The 20,667-nt window shown below is 45.5% G+C and overlaps 1 long non-coding RNA gene across 1 annotated transcript in view; it reads left to right on the top strand.

Moving 5' to 3' along the window:
- Positions 1-19,018, top strand: part of LOC121280555 — a 53,354-nt gene extending 34,336 nt beyond the window's left edge. The window contains exon 3 of the long non-coding RNA XR_005943637.1: positions 18,973-19,018. This is a non-coding gene — a long non-coding RNA (uncharacterized LOC121280555). The remainder of the gene's footprint in view (positions 1-18,972) is intronic.
- Positions 19,019-20,667: the final 1,649 nt, after the last annotated feature.

Here is a 20,667-nt window from a genome sequence, read left to right as displayed (position 1 = left end):
TTACCAGAATCCCTGTGGCAGACCAGAGAATCATGGACAGCAACTCCTGGATTTATGCATTTAGCTGCACATGTGTGGATGCCGACAGTTGCTATTGGTTTCACAGTGGTCAATACAATCACAGGCCTGTGTATCACAGGCATTGGCACAACATTGGAAATTGTGATCTGTATTCTTATGAATATATTGTTTTAAAAATTGATGTATCCCAAGCCTTAAGCATAAAATTCAATTTATCTTGTGAGTAATAGCTGGCATTTTAACCTATGCATATCTTATTAATGTAGTTGTTCTGGTATAAGTCTTCACAGTGGTAAAGCTGACAACATCATTCTGCTGTTTCAGTGGTGTAGTGTTAATCATTTCTATTTTTTCTGAGGCAGATTTCAAAGATAGAAGGTCTCCTATTCAACTGCTACAAATAAGTAATATTAGGGAGAAAAAAAGCTTTGCCATGAGTATGATTCAATTTTTGGTGGAAAATGATACTTGAAAATCACAGCTGTGTCGACATTACTGCTCCATAAGCAAGGCGGTGGGAAATAAAATTGAACAATTTTCTTTTAGGAGCTCTGTTGGAGATTAAAAATTAGAACCGCAGCTAAAAAATGGGAATATTAGAATTATCAGTATCTTATTACATTAGTAATCACAGTTGCAGTCCAAGCTTGTATTATTCATTTGTTTGGTGTTCATTTTTTTGGTGAATTCCTGCCTATGTAGAACTGTATGCAAGAAACTCATTAGCCATAGAGCTTGCTTACACTATTAAGGAATTCCTCATTCTTGGAACTAACCATTCTTGCAGCTCACATACTATGATAATGAGATATTATAGTAATAATACATCAATACTATAAGAAAGTATAAAATAAACATAAAAAATCTATTTTAGGGCATGTTTACAGCAGGAGTGTACAGTTAGTGTGAAGCAATTTTTATTTCACACCAACTCTAAACTTGCAGTATAAATCTGGAGTGAGACCCAGCCTGATCCTTGAGCTTAACAGCAGCAGCAGCACCACAACATTTAAGAGTTTTGGTTTGACTACATGAAGTGCTGTGTCATACCTGATTTTACAAGGTATTCAATGTGTCTCATTTTAAATGTTCAGAGAAGAGATTTTCCCAGCTGTACACGATAAACATTTAAATTTCTGACTGTTTGAAGATAACCCTGTGCATGCCAGTTCTAGGATTCTTTGAGCAGGCCCATTGATGTTCCAGCAAGATAGAAGCTAAGCAGTGATTCTGCCTGGCTGGAACCCAAGCTGCAGCTTTCAATCTTTGATGGATGGTTGCAGTGTAAAATCGCTCTTATTTTCAACAGTTTCCTCTAGCTTTGACTTCAGAGGCTTTTATTCTGGCTCAATAATCATTTCTCCTACTCTGTTTTCATTTGCTTTTACTTTAATTCTACTTCGTGTCCAAGGTGAAGCAACTTCTTAAAGCAGCAAATGGCAATATTTAATTTGAGTGTCTGAACATCCGTGTTTGAGGCCTCTTAACTGCTTAGGAATATTATGCCAATGTTTAGATTATTTGAACTCCAATGGCTGAATAATAGGCAGGTTAAGTCTATTTTCTGCCAGTGCTACAGCACATTATTTCATTGGTGTCTTGCAGTGTGATTGTGTCTGAATGAGAGAACTTAGTTTTTCCCAATGGTTAACGTGTGGTACTATTCTGCATTTGTTAGGTTTTTTTTGTTGCCTTCTGTCATTGCCAATGATTATTCCTTGGATAATCATGGTTCTGTGTACATTTATCTTACTAACACAAAATTAGGGTTGGCCGAGTCCTAAAGGACATAGCTGCTAGACTGGGTCTGCAGCAGGTGGTGAGGGAACCAGCAAGAAGGAAAAACATACTTAACCTCATCCCCATCAACCAGTCTGCCACAGATGCATCTGTCTATGACCATATCAATAGGAGTGGCCACTGCACAGACCTAGTGGAGACAAAGTCCCATCTTCACATTGAGGGTACCCTCCATCATGTAGTGTGGCACTACCACCGTGCTAAATGGGATAAATTTTGAACAGATCTAGCAACTCAAGACTGGGCAACCATGAGTCACTTTGGGTCATCAGCAGCAGATTTTTACTTGAAACAAGCTGTAATTTCATGGCCCAGCATATTCCCCACTCTACTATTACTGCCAAGCCAGGGGATCAACCCTGGTACAATGAAGAATGCAGGCAGGCATGCCAGGAGCAGCACCAGGCATACCTAAAAATGAGGTGTCCACCTGGTGAAGCTGAAGCACAGGGCTACTTATGTGCCAAGTAGCAGAAGCAGCAAGTGATTGACAGAGCGAAGTGATTCCACAACAAATGGATCAGATCTAAGCTTTGCAGTGCTGCCATATCCATTCGTAAATGGTGGTGGGCAATTAAACAACTCACTGGAGGAGGATGCTCCACAAATATCCCCATCCTCAATGCTGGAGGAACCCAACACATCAGTACAAAAGAGACGGCTGACGCATGCACAACAATCTTCAGCCAGAAGTGCCGAGTGGATGATCCATCTCGGCCTCCTCCAGAGGTCCTCAACATCAGAGATGCCAGTCTTCAGCCAATTCGATTCACACCACATGATATCAAGAAACGGCTGAAGGCACTGGATACTGCAAAGGCTATGGGCCCTGACAATATTCCAGCAATAATACTGAAGACCTATTCCCCAGAACTGGCTGTGCCCCTAGCCAAGCAGTTCCCATACAGCTACAACACTGGCATCAACCCGGCTATGTGGAAAATTGCCCAGTCATGTCCTGTACACAAAAAGCAGGACAAATCCAACCCAGTCAATTACCACCTCACCAGTCTACTCTCAATCATCAGTAAAATGATGGATGGGGTCATCAACAATGCTATCAAGCAGCACTTGCTGAGCAATAACCTGCTCACTGATGCTCAGTTTGGGTTCCGCCAGGGCCACTCAGCTTCTGACCTCATTACAGCCTTGGTTCAAACATGGACAAAAGGGCTGAACTCTAGAGGTGAGGCAAGAGTGACTGACTTGGTATCAAGGCAGCATTTGAGTGTGGCATTAAGGAACCCTGGCAAAACTGGTGTCAATGGGAATTGTGGGTGGGTGGGGTGGGGGGAGTGGTGGGAATTCTCCACTGGTTGGAGTCAAATCTGAGACAAAGGAAGGTGGTTGAGGTTCTTGGAGTTCAAGCATCTCAGCTCCAGGACATAACTGCAGGTATTCCTCAGGGCAGTGTCCTCAGCCCAGCTATCTTCAGCTGCTTTATCAATGACCTTCCACCCATCATAAGGTCAGTAATGGGGATGTTCACTGATGATTGCACAATGTTCAGCACTATTCGTGACTCCTCAGATACTGAAGCATTCCATGCCCAAATGCAGCAAGACTTGCAATATCTAGGCTTGGGCTGACAAGTGGCAAGTAACATTTACATCACACAAGTGCCAGGCATCTCCAACAAGAGGGAATCTAACCATCACCCTTGACATTCAATGGCAGTACCATCGTTGAACCCCCCACTGTCAACATCCTGGGGGTTACCATTGACCAGAAACTGAACTGGACCAGCCATATAAATACTGTGGCCACAAGAGCTAGTCAGAGGTGAGGAATCCTGTGACAGGTAACTCACCTCCTAACTCCCAAAGCCTGCACACTATCTACAAGGCACAAGTCAGGAGTGTGATGGATAATCTCCATTTGCCTGTATGAGTGCAACTTTAGCAACTCTCAAGAACCTTGAAACCATCCAGGACAAAGCAGCTCACTTGATTGACACCCCTTCCACAAAAATTCACTCCCCCACCATGGACGCACAGCGGCATTTACAGGATGCACTGCAGGAACTCATCAAGGCTCCGTCAGCAGCCCTTCCAAACCCATGACCCCACTACCATCTTGAAGGACAAGGGCAGCAGATGGATGGGAACACTACTACCTAGAAGTTCCCCTCCAATTCACTCACCATCCTGACTTGGAAATATATCGCTGTTCCTTCACTGTCGCTGGGTCAAAACCCTGGAACTCTCTTCCCAACAGCACTGTGGGTGTTCCAACACCACATTGACTGCAGCAGTTCAAGAAGGCAGCTCACCACCACCTTCTTGAGGGAAATTATGGATCGGCAATGGATGCTGGCCCAGCCAGTGATGCCAACTTTCCATCAATGCATAAGGCAAAATCCAGACCCATGTTTTTAAAGGAGAAATTGACAGCAACTCCTGGTGTTTGTGCTTGTAAATGTAGAAATCAAGAAGTTGCTGTCCGAATTGCCCTGTTCCTCCAGAAGCTTCACGTACTGGATTATCACAAAGAGACTTAACTTCATACCCGTCATGTGTTTGAATATTATGTTACTTAACCACTTAATCACTAAACACATCAGCAAATGTTAGGGTTTGTCCATTCAAGGGCTGGGGGATTTTTAATGGCGTGTGAAGTCTTACTGCTAAACAACTTCTCCAATGCTGAAGATTTACTTTTATATGTGGGAAATCTCATGCCCTCAAATTTTAGTTATTGGAGATTTTGAAAAATAAAAATTTTATGTTTATAACTTTTAGTGTCTCATCACTCTCTTAATCTCATTCTGCTTCCTTTCCCTTTATTTTGCTTCTGTGCAGAAGCTTTACTGTTCTAACGTATGCTTCCTGGTTCAGTCCGTTCTGAGGTGTCATATTGGACTTAAAACATTAACTCTGTTTTTCTCTCCACAGATGCTGCCAGACCTGCTGAGTATTTCGAGCATTTTCTGTTTTTTCTTGGTTCAGCCTCTGTGTTGTTTAAATAATACTTGGTCTGATTGGTTGAGGAGGGATGCTGTTGCTTGTCTTATTCACACTGGCTCCTGTTTCCCTATGGAAGGTGTCATGCTGCTTTGTGTGTGTGACAATCACAAATCACTGTGAAATGAATAAAAATGACTGAAGTGAGGTGTGTTCAAAAACCTTAAAGCTGCAGCTAAAGGGGAATGCAACTTGGAGGACTTTATATTTCGTTCCAAGTAATTTATTTGTTTAAGCAAAGAAAGCAATACGCTTGCCAAAGCATTCTATGACACTTGTGGATGGGAAATATCAGTTTTATTGCTGGTGTGAAGGCAGTTTTCTCTACCTAGGTGATTGCTATGATGAGAGTTGAAAGTAAGAGGAATGTGATTCTTATCTGAACTGAAAGCTGCTTCTAAATTTCCTATTCTGGAAAACCTCTCAACTGGCTAGAAAATATACATTTCCAATCTGTATTTTGCTGAACCAAGAATCTGGTTGGAAGCTGAGACCCTGATTGCTTAGAATTAGTAATTGTGGGATGCCCCTGTCAATGTATGAAAGAGCCTTGAGAGTTTCTATACCAGCAAAAGTATCAAATAAGTTTATGGTGTATCAATTTTGTTTTAGAAAAACAGGACCTTCTGCCCTTTTATGTCTTTGAGTAGGAGGATGTCTGTGTAGGAGTTGAACACATTTCTACATTTTTTTTACACCTTATCTCCAAATTAACAATTTGAATTTAGGTGCAGGTTTAACTATAAAGGCAGCAATGTTTTTTCAAATTCGACTCCAAGCAACACCCCTACTCCTTAGTACTCCCCTCACTTCAGTCTGCCCTCACTATGCAAGTATTACATTTGTCAAACAAGCTGACTGCTCTGATTCATTATTAAAACAAGATCCCTGTCAGTTTCTCAAAGAGAAGTAGGCACAATAAGAATTTAAATGACAGAAGTTCAAAGCCATAGTGCCAACCAGTGCCACTTTGGTTTTTTCCTTTATGAGTATTGCAGTTCCATTACAGATTCATTTTTGTGATCTAGCAGCATGCCAGGCACTTGTCAATTTGGATCTGTAATAAATTCCAAGTGATGCTTCAATATTTGAATTGATTTTAATCACAATTTAGGCAGGATTTTCCCCCCTTCGGGGGCGAAGTTGAAGTGCAGGTGCGCAGAGACGTGCCTCCGATCGGCACCCCCGATCGGGGGCATGCTGCCATTTTACATGGGTGGACTAATTAAGGCCCACCCAGTGTGATGTCCGCACGGAAGCAATATGTGCTTCCTGTGCTAGTGGGGTGTGGGGGGGGATTCCCCGAACCGAGAGTGCGCTCTTTCATGCATGTGTATGAAAGAGCGCATTCATCTCCCTGAGGCTAAGTGCTGCCTCAGGAAGATTGCTTCTCCTGTCAAAAATATTAAAAATAGAAAAAAAAATTCCTGACATATCCCCTCATGTGACACTGTCACATGAGTTGGGACATGTCCATAATTTTTTAAAAAAACTTTAATTAAATGTTTTAAATCCTACATAAAACCTCATCTCGCTCGTGGATGAGATTTCATACTTTTTCTAATGCCTGCCAGGGCTCCTGGCCTGCCCGCCAACCTTAAGGTTGGATGGGTAGGTCCCTTAATTAGCTTAATGGCTTTGTCAATGGCCTCAATTGACCATTGACAGGTTGGTGGGCGCACAGCTGATTTTGCTGAGCTCCCACCTTCCTGAAAATTTAAATGGGGCGCGATGATGCCGGGAGTTCTGCCCGTCATTTTACGCGTCTGCGAGCGGGCCCCAACCCACCACTCGCCGACGGGAAAATCTTGCCCCATGTTTTTTTCAGTAGCTTCAGCTGTGACCCTTGCAAAAAAGTGTGACTTTGTAGTTCAACAGTGTACCTGTCAGCTTTTGTAATCTGCTTGCCCTATTCGCTGTAACTTGCCATATAATTTAAGCATGACCTTTTCCCCCAATTTCATAAATATTGTTTAATTAAGTCCTTGGCTGCTTCCATAGTTTGACGACTAGAAATCGCACTTTCTAAATTATCTTTGTTTTCAAAGTGGGATTAATGATAATCGGTGCAAGTAGAGCAATAATTCTGTACAAATAGACCAAAAATTAATTTAATAGATATTTTTCAACAATAGAGGTTCATTTAAGACATTTCTTGTAGGCTTTTGAAGAGCTAAAATGACAATTATTTAAAGATGACGAAGTCAGTCAGAAAAAACATACAGCTGGTACAGACTATAGCACTCCTTATCTAGCAGCACTGTGGGTGTACCTACACCAGATGGACTGCAGCAGTTCAAGAAGTCACTGTAGTCCTAGAGGACCATAGGCTGCTTTCTCATTAGAGAGAAATGATTGGTGGTAAGTTTAACCTGAGGTCACCACACTCGGGCAAAGTTGAGAAGGCAAGGCCTTCGTGAATGACATCAGCTAGTACAGGAATTAAACCCATGCTATTGGCATCACTCTACATCACAAATCAGCCATCCAGCTAACTGAACTAACTAACCCCCTGACAGTTCAAGGAGCTGGCCCACCACCACCCTTCTCAAGGGCAATTAAGGATGAATAATAAATGTTTGCCTTGGCAGCGAAGCTCACTTCTTGTGAACTAATTGAAAAAAAAATTACACAAGTGTTATGATTTCTGTTTTGTGCATGTCATAATTTCACATCTGTACAGAATTAATTCAAGGAAAAACATATTTTCTTTCTGGAAGTCTTTTGCTATTCCAAGGGTTAAAACAGGATTGCCAATCAGAGTATTTTTTTAAACCTTTTAATGTTTTATGGCAGTGATGTTCAGGTTGCAGCTTTCTTGCCAAACGCAGCCCAGAAACTTCTTTGATCTTTGATCCAACCTGTGGAGCAGCTGCTGATTCTCTCTGCATAGAGATACATAAAATCTACAGTACGAGGAATGGGCCTGACTGATCACTCAGCTGCTCCTTATACTTCATACAAATCCCTATCCACTCTACTTATCTCATCCCACCCTATCCCTGTATCCCTCATATTGGTATTGATTCTCCCATTTAATGCATCAATCCTATCTGCTTCAACTACTCCATGTGGTAGCAAAACAAAAACGGAATCAGAAATGCCTGGAAAAACTCAGCTGGTCTGGCAGCATCGGCGGAGAAGAGCACAGTTGACATTTCAAGTCTTCATGACCCTTCAGCAGAACTAAGTAAAAATAGGAAAGGGATGAAATATAAGCTGGTTTAGAGGGGGTGTGGTTGTTGGGACAAGCAAGCAGTGATAGGAGGTGATAACCAAAAGATGTCACAGACAAAAGAACAAAGAGGTGTTGAAGGTGGTGATATTATCTAAAAGAATGTGCTAATTAAGAATGGATAGGATACGCTAGATATAGATAGCTCTAGTGGGGGTGGGGTGAAATAAGACTAAAAGGGCATAAAAGGTATAGATAAACGATGGGTGGAATACATTTAAAAGTAATGGAAATAGGTGGGAAAAGAAAAATCTATATAAATTATTGGAAAAAACAAAAAGGAGGGGGAAGAAACAGAAAGGGGGTGGGGATGGAAGAGGGGTTTCAAGATCTAAAATTGTTGAACTCAGTATTCAGTCCAGAAGGCTGTAAAGTGCCTAGTTGGAAGATGAGGTACTGTTCCTCCAGTTTGCATTGAGCTTCACTGGAACAATGCAGCAAGCCAAGGAAAGACATGTGGGCAAGGGAGCAGGGTGAAGTGTTAAAATGGCAAGCCACAGGGAGGTCTGGGTAATGCTTGCGGACAGACCGAAGGTGTTCTGCAAAGTGGTCACCCAGTCTGCGTTTGGTCTCCCCAATGTAGAGGAAACCGCATTGGGAGTAATGAATGCAGTAGACTAAGTTGAGGGGAATGCGAATGAAATGCTGCATCACTTGAAAGGAGTGTTTGGGCCCTTGGACGGGGAGGAGAGATGAAGTGAAGGGGCAGGTGTTGCATATTCTGTGTTTGCATGGGGAGGTGCCATAGGAGGGGGTTGAGGAGTAGGGGTTGGTGGAGGAGTGGACCAGGATGTCACGGAGGGAACGATCCCTCCAGAATGCCGCCGGTTGGGGGGGGGGTGCTGAAGGGAAGATGTGTTTGGTGGTGGCATCATGCTGGAGTTGCTGGAAATGGCGGAGGATGATCCTTTGAATGTGGAGGCTGGTGGGGTGATAAGTGAGGACAAGGGGGACCCTATCATGTTCCTAGGAGGGAGGAGAATGTGTGAAGGCAGATACGCGGGAGATGGGCCAGACACGGTTGAGGGCCCTGTCAACGACCGTGGGTGGAAAACCTCAGTTAAGGAAGAAGGAGGATGTGTTAGAGGAACTGTTTTTGAAGGTAGCATCATCAGAACAGATGCGACAGAGGTGAAGGAACTGAGAGAATGGGATGGAGTCCTTACAGGAAGCGGGGTGTGAGGGGCTGTTGTTGAGGTAGCTGTGGGAGTCGGTAGGCTTGTAATGGATATTTGTGGACAGTCTATCACCAGAAATTGAGACAGAGAGGTCGAGGAAGGGAAGGGAAGTGTCAGAGATGGACCATGTGAAAATGATGGAGGGGTGGAGGTTGGAAGCAAAATTAATAAATTTTTCCAGGTCCAGACAAGAGCATGAAGCAGCACCGAAGTAATCATTGATGTTCCAGAGAAAGAGTTGTGGGAGGAGGCCGGAGTAGGACTGGAACAAGGAATGTTCCACATACCCCATAAAGAGACAGGCATAGCTGGGGCCCATGCGGGTACCCGTAGCCACACCTTTTATTTGGAGGAAGTAAGAGGAGTTAAAGGAGAAATTGTTCAGTGTGAGAACAAGTTCAGCCAGACGGAGGAGAGTAGTGGTGGATGGGGATTGTTCGGGCCTCTGTACGAGGAAGAAGCAGATTGCCCTCAGACCATCCTGGTAGGGGATGGAGGTGTAGAGGGATTGGACGTCCATGGTGAAGAGGAGGGGGTTGGGGCCAGGGAACTGGAAATTGTTGATGTGACGTAAGGTGTCAGGGGAATTACGGATGTAGGTGGGAAGGGACTGGACAAGGGGAGAGAGAAGTGAGTCAAGATAGCGAGAAATGAGTTCCGTGGGGCAGGAACAGGCTGACACGATCGGTGTGCTGGGACAGTCCTGTTTGTGGATTTTGGATAGGAGGTAGAAGTGGGCCGTCCGAGGTTGGGCGACTATCAGGTTGCAAGTTCCATAGTCTTACCAGTGTCTATGAAGAAAGCACGCCAAAATTCTTTATTTGTTCTGTTAGTGCATGTTTTTTGTTTATACCCCTTTGCTCTGGACTTATCAATAAATGGAGCAATTTCTCTACATTTACCCTATTTAATCCAATCGTAATTGTAAAGATCTATATCAGATCACCTCTTTTTCTTTTCCAGAGAAAATGCTCTCTATCTGCTTAATATTTCCTGACAGATGCATCCTTTCAATTTTTACAATATCCTTGCAAAGTTTTGCTGCACTTTCTTCGGTGCTTCACTTTGGAGGCCAGGGCTGCGCATCATATTCCAAGTATTCTCTGTGCTTGTAATCAAACATTGAGCTTGGTCTGAGGTGCGGAAATTACCAATCCAAGTCAACCTGCCCGGTTTGAATTCGAACAGAGCGGGCAGTTAACTATTTCAAGCTGCATTCTCCATGGCAATGCCTTCACAATCGGAGTCCACTTGCCAACTAATCAGCACACTCTTCTATTGTAGTGTAAATTATTGTTACCCTGTTCCTGTCTCCTGTGAGCTGTCCTGATGAGTGCAAGGCGGTAAGCTTTGATAGTGTTATGTCCGATGAGTTGGTAAAGCGGAATTATTTAAAAACCCCTGATGGAAACTTTAAACAACTGTCATAATCAGTCATTTTTAAGTGTTATGTTTGAGATGCGACTCTAAACTCAGAATCAGACCATTAGTTTGAGGTTTTACATTAAACTAAATGAAACATTTTATTAATTTACACAGGTTAAAATATATACACACATGGCATTAAATTACTGCTATCATACCTTTTAACAATTTACCAAACTAATCTCCATTAAGGCAACAACAACCCATAGACTTAAACAGACACCAGGCAAAGCATTTTCACCTTTCAGATTCAAAGTGAGGTTCTTTCCACTCTGGAGCCAGTTGGAGGCTTACAGCTGCCTTTTGACCTGGCATTGCTTCTGCCTGTACACCTGAAAACTACTAAAGTTACACCTACCAGCCCCATTGAATGTTAATTCCCATTGTATTAACAGCCTCTTTGAACTTCACCTTTTAACAATCAAGCCCCTTTCATAATACCATTTTATTAGTAACATAAACATATTGCTTGGTAGTTGCTAGAAAGGTGTCAAGTTTTCACCCCACTTCATGACTGCTCTATTCAAAAAATGCAAATAGACTCGACGGGCAAAATTTTCCGGCTGACGTGCAGATGGTGTAGCCCGCATGTCAGTGCGTAAAATGTCGCGCGCTGACATCGCGCCAGCGTGCCAACGTCAGCGTGCGTCATTGCGATATTTTGGTGGGCGGGCGCACTCAGTTCGCCCGCCATTAATTGAAGGGCTCATTAAGGCCCTTAACTTGCCAATTGTGTATAATTTTGGGGGGCCTGTGCGAACTTCGGGTCGGCACACGGCCCAACGGGCAGGCGGGTAGGAGATTATTTAAGAAAACTTTTGCAATGTTGGGATATGTGGACTCAGAGGGGCTGTTCATGTTTTACATGAAGTTATAATTGATGAAAGTGTTTAAAACTCGTCCGTGTGATTGTTAGTAGTTATCATCGATGTCCAAGAGGTTTTTGTGAAAAGTGAAAGGATTCTGCAGACAGCATTCTTTTTCGACCTTGCAGCTTTCCGGAGGCCTCCATTTAACCTGGGGTTATGGGTTCTGACCTCTCCAGTGGAGGCAACTCCCCTGAGGAGGAAGGGAGGAATAGAATAAGGAGAAGGCCAGGACAATCAGCCTCCAGGGGAGCCACCTTTGGGTGTCCAGATGCAGGCACAAGGGTCGCAGGGCCAAGAGGTTGTCCAAGGTGCAAGGGACCGCAGACAATGCCACTATCCTGCTGCCAGGGTATACAGGCGGCGAAGCAGCTACCTCAATATGACTGAGGTGCAGTGCCGAAGGAGGCTCCGACTCTCAAGGGAGGAAGTCAACTATATCTGTCAGATGATTGGCCCTGCGATTTCCCCTAACTGTGTGGGAGGACACCCCATGCCTGCGGCTCTGAAGCTCACAGTTGCCCTCCACTTTTATGCCTCTGGCTCCTTCCAGGAGTCAGTGGGTGACCTTTGCGGTGTTTCCCAATCAGCTGTCCACACTTGTGTCAAGCAGGTTACAGACGCTCTGTTCAGACGGGTATTCACCTTCATCCACTTCCATTGGGACCAGGCCAGCCAAACACAGGGAGCCAGTGGCTTCGCTGCCATTGCTGGCTTCCCCTGTGTCCAGGGTGCAATAGACTGCACACATGGGGCCATCAAGATGCCGGCAGGTGAGCCCGGTGCCTTCATCAACAGGAAGGGCTTCCACTCCATGAACGTGCAGATAGTGTGTGATCTTAGGATGCAGATTCTACAAGTCTGTACAAGGTACCCAGGCAGCTCCCACAACACCTACATCCTCAGACACTCCCAGGTGCCGGGGCTCTTCAGTGCTCCAGCTCGACTGGATGGTTGGCTGCTGGGTGACAAGGGCTAACCCCTCAGAAAGTGGCTCATGATGCCTCTCCGCCATCCAAGAACAGAAGCTGAGGAGCCCTACAATGGGAGCCATGGCACCACAAGGGCTGTGGTGGAGAGAACCATCGGTCTTCTCAAGATGCACTTCTGTTGCTTGGACCGCTCGGGGGCGCATTCCAGTATCCCCCAGATTGCATCTCTCTGATCGTGATTGTGCAGGACGCAGCAGACTATCATGCGCTGGAAAGGGGGGATGCAGTTGACGATAAAGACCTTGATGCCCTGGATGAGGCTGCTCATGATGAATCCAGCAGTGCCTCAGAGGATGAGGAAACACAGAGCGATGATGAGGGGTACAACAACAACCCACGTTTACACCAAGGAGGCAGGGACACCTGGGACAATTTAATCTAAAGAACCTTCAGCTAACTCCACACACATGGATCAGCAGGAGCAGCATTGCCTGGAACTTCCACACGTGGCACTTAAGTGCTACATCTTCCACCTGATCAGCTGCAAATAAGGCCTTAGTACAGAAACATCAATGTCCACTCAAGCACTCATGATAATTGTGTGAAAAAGAAAAAAGCACCACAATGAAAAGACCCTCAGCCATGGTAACAAAGGTGGACTTTATTGTGTCCAAAATTAAAGCCCACATGATTATTTCACAATGACAGAAAAATGGGTCCCTATTCTAAAGCCAACACATGATCACCAGTGAAATACCTGTGGAGAGCCTAATGTGCCTTATGCTTACGTTTTCAGGTACTACGTCTAGGTGCCGCCCTATCGCTCGGAGTGGATTGTGAGACAGCCTGCTGACTCTGCTGTACTGTTGGCCTCGATGACCTTGTCGGGCATCCTCTGGCCCGTGGAGCCTGTGATGGCCCAGCCTGGGAGGGAGTGGCCAGTTCCTGAACTGGCACCTCCCCAGTTGTCGCAGCCTCAACGGAAGAAACGTTGACTGGCAGAGGGGCAGGGGAGCTGCTGCCCTCATCCGGAGCGCTCTGAGAGGAGCTCACAGCAATGACAGGCAGCTGCTGCGCCAAGGTGAGATCCAAATCTACCTCCCTGCTCACCGCAGATTCATGGGCACTGAGTGCCGGCACTTGGTGTCCACAACATTTCCCACAATGGGAAAGACCACCTGTGGCCAGTACCGCTGTGAGGGCTTGCAGGTCAGAGCATAATCCAATCATATTTTGATTCATTTGGTAGAAGCCCCTCTCAATGAGAGTCACCAATCTCCCATTGAAGGAATCCTGATGCTCTGCCCTGGGGGCATATTCTTCACGTGCACTCTGCCTAGACTCCTCCATCGCAGAGAGCAACTGAACCATTCCCTCATGCACCCCTGCCAGATGAAAGCGCACTTCCTGCCGCCTGTCCTGCAGCTGCTGCAATGGGGATAACTCCAGAGGAACGTCATCAGTGCCGGACTCAGCATGTGCCTCGTCCCCTGCAGCCCTCCGGCTGCTGGAGCCATCGGCACTCTCAGTCCCTGCCATCTCCTCCAGCAATTGTGATGTGCCTTCTCCACTGTGACCCTGGACACTAGCCGACGGTAAAGTCCCCACTGAGGTTTGTGTGTCTGCGTTGGTGCCTGACTGGCTGAAATGATGTACCGCACAAGTTGCACATGTTGGCCCTCAGGTGTGGAGGGGGGGCCACGGGGTCGAGGTATGGGTCGCTCTGGTGTTGATGCTGAAATTAACAATAAGGACAGTGCATCTTTTAGCATACATTCAATTCAACCTTTCATCCCTTCCCCCCCCCAGCCTCATAAGTAGCTCACCCTTAAAGACCCTTAAAAGAACAACATTGGTGAGGTGGAAATGAGTCAAGATGGGCCCCAACTATTAAACACACATGCAAACGGGCTGGTTAGATGGCCTCATGAATGGCACATGGTTTGTAAAAAACCATAGGAGTGGGGAGAGTGCAGAGGCACCTGACCTGGATGCATTGTTTCCTGGATAGCTGTGCGGCTAAGGAAACATCTCAAACAGTTGTGACATTTTCCACCGAACTCAGGAAGTTGAGAGGTCATATTATTGCCCTTCATTCTGTAAGGAGGGGCATAGACCGGGTGGGCAGAAGGCAACATTTCTCCATGGCGCAGGAATGAGTAACGTGGTGGCATTCATCTAAGATAAGTGCCATGAGGTTCACAGCTAAGGTGCTGAGGACCTTCTGGACAAAGTAATGTAGGGTGTACTGTCTGAAAGGGTGCAGGAGGTCCCAAGCCCCATAGAATGGAATAAGTCTTTGGGTGTACAGCAGCAATCCAATGTCATGTTAGACCATGATGATAGTGGTCACAAATGGGATAGGGTGACTTTGGAAGATGGTGGAGACACGAATCCTCAAGGGGTCGAGGGCCCCCCCTGTATGACCCAGACGTCAGAATGTCTCAGTCTGTGAATGAGCATTGCTGCAGCATTAACGATTGCAGCAACCATCAGTGGTTTGGATGGTGGGCAGACAGAGTGGATGGGACTGTGGATCTCAAATACCTGCCCGCTGGACCCCAGCCTTGCCACCCCCCGGCCGCCCTGGCCTCCTGCCTCCTGCCCAGCTCCATGGCCTGCTTCTCAAAGGTTGTGAGGCACTGGAGGAGGGCGCTCCCACCTCCAGTCCTCTGGCGCTCCCGGGCATTGTGATTACTTTTTGCCTGCAAAACAGGGAAGAGGATTTATTGGGGTTGCTCGCTCATGTACTCTGCACGTGCAAGCCACACCCCAACCACAGTGGCCCATCTGAGGTTTCCAGCGCTCCTGTCCACACTACTAGTGATGAGTCCCCAGAAGATAGTATGGCTGGTCCTAACCCTCTCCTCCAATGGTCCCCTTGGGCACATTTGGCGTCCATCACTTTGAATAGCACAAAACAAAAACAGAATTACCTGGAAAAACTCAGCAGGTCTGGCAGCATCGGCGGAGAAGAAAAGAGTTGACGTTTCGAGTCCTCATGACCCTTCGACAGAACTTGAGTTTGAGTCCAAGAAAGAGTTGAAATATAAGCTGGTTTAAGGTGTGTGTGTGGGGGGCGGAGAGATAGAGAGAGAGAGAGGTGGGGGTGTGGTTGTAGGGACAAACAAGCAGTGATAGAAGCAGATCATCAAAAGATGTCAACGACAATAGTACAATAGAACACATAGGTGTTAAAGTTAAAGTTGGTGATATTATCTAAACGAATGTGCTAATTAAGAATGGATGGTAGGGCACTCAAGGTATAGCTCTAGTGGGTTTTTTTTTATATATAATGGAAATAGGTGGGAAAAGGAAAATCTTTATAATTTATTGGAAAAAAAAGGAAGGGGGAAACAGAAAGGGGGTGGGGATGGGGGAGGGAGCTCACGACCTAAAGTTGTTGAATTCAATATTCAGTCCGGAAGGCTGTAAAGTCCCTAGTCGGAAGATGAGGTGTTGTTCCTCCAGTTTACGTTGGGCTTCACTGGAACAATGCAGCAAGCCAAGGACAGACATGTGGGCAAGAGAGCAGGGTGGAGTGTTAAAATGGCAAGCGACAGGGAGGTTTGGGTCATTCTTGCGGACAGACCGCAGGTGTTCTGCAAAGCGGTTGCCCATTTTACGTTTGGTCTCTCCAGTGTAGAGGAGACCACATTGGGAGCAACGAATGCAGTAGACTAAGTTGGGGGAAATGCAAGTGAAATGCTGCTTCACTTGAAAGGAGTGTTTGGGTCCTTGGACGGTGAGGAGAGAGGAAGTGAAGGGGCAGGTGTTGCATCTTTTGCGTGGGCATGGGGTGGTGCCATAGGAGGGGGTTGAGGAGTAGGGGGTGATGGAGGAGTGGACCAGGGTGTCCCGGAGGGAGCGATCCCTACGGAATGCCAATAAGGGGGGTGAAGGGAAGATGTGTTTGGTGGTGGCATCATGCTGGAGTTGGCGGAAATGGCGGAGGATGATCCTTTGAATGCGGAGGCTGGTGGGGTGACAGGGCCCTCAACCGTGTCCGGCCCATCTCCCGCGCATCCGCCCTCATGCCTTCTCCTCCCTCCCAGAAACATGATAGGGTCCCCCTTGTCCTCACTTATCACCCCACCAGCCTCTGCATTCAAAGGATCATCCTCCGCCATTTCCGCCAACTCCAGCATGATGCCACCACCAAACACATCTTCCCTTCACCCCCCTTATCAGCATTCCGTAGGGATCGCTCCCTCCGGGACACCCTGGTCCACTCCTCCATCACCCCCTACTCCTCAACCCCCTCCTATGGCACCACTCCATGCCCACGCAAAAGATGCAACACCTGCCCCTTCACTTCCTCTCTCCTCACCGTCCAAGGACCCAAACACTCCTTTCAAGTGAAGCAGCATTTCACTTGCATTTCCCCCAACTTAGTCTACTGCATTCGTTGCTCCCAATGTGGTCTCCTCTACATTGGAGAGACCAAACGTAAACTGGGCGACCGCTTTGCAGAACACCTGCGGTCTGTCCGCAAGAATGACCCAAACCTCCCTGTCGCTTGCCATTTTAACACTCCACCCTGCTCTCTTGCCCACATGTCTGTCCTTGGCTTGCTGCATTGTTCCAGTGAAGCCCAACGTAAACTGGAGGAACAACACCTCATCTTCCGACTAGGGACTTTACAGCCTTCCGGACTGAATATTGAATTCAACAACTTTAGGTCGTGAGCTCCCTCCCCCATCCCCACCCCCTTTCTGTTTCCCCCTTCCTTTTTTTTCCAATAAATTATAAAGATTTTCCTTTTCCCACCTATTTCCATTATATATAAAAAAAAACCCACTAGAGCTATACCTTGAGTGCCCTACCATCCATTCTTAATTAGCACATTCGTTTAGATAATATCACCAACTTTAACTTTAACACCTATGTGTTCTATTGTACTATTGTCGTTGACATCTTTTGATGATCTGCTTCTATCACTGCTTGTTTGTCCCTACAACCACACCCCCACCTCTCTCTCTCTCTATCTCTCCGCCCCCCACACACACACCTTAAAGCAGCTTATATTTCAACTCTTTCTTGGACTCAAACTCAAGTTCTGTCGAAGGGTCATGAGGACTCGAAACGTCAACTCTTTTCTTCTCCGCCGATGCTGCCAGACCTGCTGAGTTTTTCCAGGTAATTCTGTTTTTGTTTTGGATTTCCAGCATCCGCAGTTTTTTTGTTTTTAACTTTGAATAGCACACTGGTCCTAGTGCCCATGGCAAGGAGAATCAAATAGGTGTGGTGCCGATGCCAGCAGATGGGACTTGCCCAAAAGACATTGAGGCACCCCTTGGACCATGTCATTACCATCAACATGACATGTGTTGGAGTTCTGAGTATGTGTCTACTGGCCTCCCCTGCAGCTTGCCCCCAAACTACTCAAATGCCACAGAAACCAACATGTGCTGTGGGGAGAACCCTTCTTTTCCTCAACCACTAAGGCTGATGTAAGCATTGTCAGAACCCATTTGCCCACCCAGCGTGTGATAGGTGCCCTCTGCAGTAATGGCAGCAAGACATGGTGGGGGAGCTCAAAGGCTAGGCCGCCTTCTGCCTCAAATAGCCCAGACAGATGGTACCCTTCCAGAGCGCAGCAAATCATTGAAGCGTTTTTGGCACTGTGTGCCAGTGCACTGGACATCATCATGGGCACTTACTGCCTCGCCCACCTCCACCCACGCCTGGCTGGTGACATGGGAGGCCGTCCTCCTCCCATCCTCAGGATACAGAATCTGACGCCAGTTTCCCACCTCTTGCAGGAGGACAGCAAGGCATGCATCCGAAAATCTTGGGGCACAGTGGCCCCCAACTGGCCTCTCCTGCTGCCTGCCCCACTCCTTCTCCACCTCCTTGCAACATTTCTTGATCTCTGATCACTGCTTCAAGCAGGCTGCCTGGCCACTCTTTATACAGGCTGCTGGCTCTCCATTGGAACCGGCAGTCTGAGGCCGCCCACCCCCGCGACTATTTTCCCGTTCTCCACAGGAGTCGCAAAGCCGCTGTGTGGGTCTTAATTGGCCCACCCATGGAAAATGGCGGTGCTGCCCATTTCGCCAGCGGCAATCGTCCACCCGCCCGCCGCTGAGTCAGTCGGGCCCGTCCAACCGACAAATGGAAAATTCTGGCCTACCTCTCTGTTTACATCTCAAACTAGCACATATCAAAGCTCCCAGATTAGCTGCTTTAATCCAATTAAGACATACACATAGACTAACCTCTATTTTAAAAGAAAATATTTTCCAAAATATTATATACATTAATAGCATCATGACGGATAGCATGTCTCTATTTTCAGCAAAGTCAAAAATTCCTGTGTTGAAGAACTGGAAAAGGCTATTGTTTGGTGGATTTTGACCGAACAGGGAACAATTTTTACCAATTCTTCAAGCCTGACTATTTTAAAGAGTTGAAGCTTCTCTCTTAATTGCTACAGTACTTCATTGGTGTAATGATGTCTCAATTTCATTGCTCAGTGGAATTTATCTTTGAAGCAGGCATTATATTTGTGATAACAATGATATTTTTCTCAATATTTACTGTGACTAGGAGAGAGAGAAGCGGAGGCGATCAAGAGACACCACCAGAAGAGAGGAGAAAAATGACTAGGCAAGTGTGAAAATAGAGATGGATGGAGGGGCAAAAAAAAGGATTAAGGGAGGTGAAATGATCAGGCTTCAGCCGATGGATTGGGTCAAGGAAATGGTAGCTTGATTGGTAGTAAAGAAGGGATGGAGGAATATAGTGGCCTGGCATGATCTCACTTTTTGGGTCAAGGATGGAGCTCAAATTATCACGTAATGTGCCAATGAGTGAACTACATGTATCTGATCCTCAGCTCCCTGTTTTAAAATGCTCCATTATATACAAAATGTGACATTGTGAAGATGTTTACTAAGGACAGCGTAGCAAACTTCTCCTCTGTCCCCCTTGCCCACATCCACCCTCCCCCACCCCCCATTCACAAATGAAATCAGTATCATCTCTGAAATCTTCAGTATGTTTAGACAGCAAAGTATATTAAACCGTACTTTGGCTGTGCTATGAAAATGTGCAATCACTGAGATTAAATCATTAATTTATTTCCTTCAATGTTTTTTCCATTGAGCATGGGATAAAAAAAATGAGGCCCCATTTACGTCAGCCAAACATATTTATTTTAGCCTTATAAAATTCTATTAAATGCACCACAAGGTGTTAAGGTCACGCTCAGAATAGAATGAAACAGCCATCTATGAGTGAGAGCCCAGGTGCCATTGTTGTGTTTTGCAAGGGTCACACAACAATGGCTTGCAGCCAATTTCCTGCAAATTGAGAACCAGTCAATTCCTGAATATTAACAATCTTTTAGTTGTTTTTCTTTTAACTTCAAAATATAGAGGCATATCTCTGCTGACTTTTAAGAATGTAGATGTAACAGTCCGAAAGGTGTAAATCCATCTCATCTGTTCAAATGAAAAGACAAATATGAATAGCAGTGCTTAAGAGTGATGCAGTAACCTATTTCCCGCATTCTGTGACTACAAAACCTTTTTGCCTCTCATCAGCATTAAAAAAACTCTCCAAGTTTATAAGAATTTGTAAAAGGAGATTCAAGTAGTTTAAATATTTTGTTGTTTAATGTAAACTGTTGTGGCTTTTATTTGGCTCTACTCAAATAAAGTCAGTGCATCACAGTGCCACACAAATACTACATTAAATAAACAATAATACTGAGTTACCAGTTTTATGTTGTCAGGAAAATACAATTTTCATAATGTTATTGGAATTTATTGTAAGGATAGGAAGTGTGTGTGTGACTTAATTGAATTAAAGATGGTCGGCCTGAAGTCTTTGATGTGTCAGAAGACAAGCTAGATTTGAAATGTTAAAGAGGTAAACATGGTTGAAGTTGTAGAATGTGGGGCGTAAAAGGAAAATTTGCATTTTTAGATAGACCCGAGTAGTGAATTTCAAAGAGGCGGTAAGGTGTTACATCTAGTCAGCAGAGGCTAAGCCACACAGTGTGTTTATTTTTCCCAAAGCGTACTGATAAAATTGGTGCTATGAAAGATTTTTGTTAATAGAAAAGTAGAGCTAAAAACCCAGATTGGAACAATAGGAATTACATTAAAAAGGGAGAAATCTGTATAAAGGAGATGAAGCTATGTATAGGAAAGAAGGCATTGTAGGATCTAATACAAGTGTGAAAAGCCTCTGCATTTAAGCCTCAAGCTGCAGTCTACAAGGAAGCTGAGAAAAACC

The sequence above is a fragment of the Carcharodon carcharias genome, chromosome 7 (genome assembly GCF_017639515.1).
Source record: "Carcharodon carcharias isolate sCarCar2 chromosome 7, sCarCar2.pri, whole genome shotgun sequence".
NCBI classification, from domain to species: domain Eukaryota; kingdom Metazoa; phylum Chordata; class Chondrichthyes; order Lamniformes; family Lamnidae; genus Carcharodon; species Carcharodon carcharias.
Note: the sequence above shows the minus strand (reverse complement) of the source record. Positions and strands in the feature narration are given on the sequence as shown.